Genomic DNA, 1,679 nt, shown 5'->3' with positions numbered 1-1,679 from the left:
GCAGGACTGGTGGTGTCTGATTTGGGCGACAGGGTTGGGGGGGTTGGGGCTGGAGGCCTCCCGCTGGAGAATGGGGTCCAGGAGGTCCTGAAGGTCACTGCTCTGCTCCCACACAGCCCCTCACAGCCTTCATTGTAAGCAAACCCTTAGATCCGTCCTGAAGCCCTCAGGCTGAATCCACCCCCCTCTGGCCCTGTCTCTCTGCAGCTCTAGGTTTCCCAGGAAGTGGGGGGCCTCTCCAGAAGGGGAGGGGTGGCATTCTGGGACCACCAGCAAGTGGCCCTTCGGCAGCTTGGGACACAGCACCCTTTGTTCTGTCCCCTCCCGCCCTCTCCATCCCAGGCTCTCCGACCTGGATTAGCCGATCCAGAGGAAAGCCTGGAATGTGGTGGGGGGTGGGGGGCAGGCGAGGCACTGAGGTGAGTAGGGCTGCTGGGGTCTCTCCAGGGCAGGGCGATGCCCCCAGCACACTAGGACCCCCCACCCCCACCCCAGAGCGGGGCTCTGTGTGTCCTCTGCCCAGTGAAGGGGTCTCCTTCTCTCTCTAGCTCTGCTGGGAGGGCCGGAGACAGGGACGCCCACCGTGAGGTCCAGTGTGGCCCTGCGCTGCGGTCAATGCCCTGTCCCTTCTCCCTTTCCAAGCAAAAGCCTCTTAGAGGGCGGGGGGTGGGGAACACTCTAAGCCCGAGGCCCGAGGGAACGAGCGGTGGGTGAGAGTCAGGCCGGCGGCTGCTCTGCAGACAAGCCTGGGGGTCTTTGGCCCGTGCCCCCATTAGGCCAGGCTGCCCAGGGGGAACCAGCGGGGCACCCCTCCCAGTAGGCCTCGGGAGATGTGAGGCTGGACATCCAAACCCACAGGACGGCTCAGGTGAGTGTGGGGCGAGAGCTGCCAGGACCGCCCCCTTGTCCTGGTCTTCAAGGTGTGGGGATAACAGGCAGGAAAAGCCAGAACCTGGTCCTGGTGAGAGGGTCAGAATCCCAGATCCTCACGGGGCGCTTGGCATCGCCCAAGTGCGGTGAGGAGGGGTAGCGGGAGGGAAGGAGCCCAAGCTGTGGGCTGCTCCCCCCTGCCCGAGAGGCCGACCCGCCTGGGCTGTTACGGGGGGCACAGGTGGCTGCTGGGTGAACCCCCGGCCGGAGTTCCAGGAGTGTGAGAGAATTTAGAGCTGTTTTCTGCTTGTGAAGGGTTTGGGGGGCTGCTAGGGATTTGGGGAGCAGAAGGTCTCTTCAGTGCCCCCTCAAAGGTCCCAGTGGAACCAGAGATCTGACCACCCCCCACCAAGACTCCTGGTTGGTGCGGGGTAATCAATCACCCATCTTACAGGTGGCAAAACTGAGGCTCAGCGAGGGAAGGGGACGTGCCCAAGTCACTAAGCAAAGCCATGGCTAAGCTGGGAAGAACTGGAGCTCAGCTCCCTTGGCTCCCAAAGCAGGCTAATGTTTTTACGGCATGTCCTGGGTTTTTTGTTTTTTGCATAATGTTCTGATGACAGTAGTCATTTCTGATCATTGAGAAAAATGAGGAACATATGGCAAGGCCCGGGCGCAAAATAAAGCCACTCATTTTGTAGTAGGCGCCTGGCTGCCGTCTCTGCCCCACACCCCGTGTTATTTCCTGCGCTGAGACCCTCACACGTGCACATGGGATCCTGGTGGTTCCCCGGGCACATGGAGCACAC

This window comes from Ursus maritimus, unplaced genomic scaffold, assembly GCF_017311325.1.
Source record: "Ursus maritimus isolate PB19 unplaced genomic scaffold, ASM1731132v1 scaffold_21, whole genome shotgun sequence".
NCBI lineage: Eukaryota > Metazoa > Chordata > Mammalia > Carnivora > Ursidae > Ursus > Ursus maritimus.
This window is presented reverse-complemented; position numbering follows the sequence as displayed.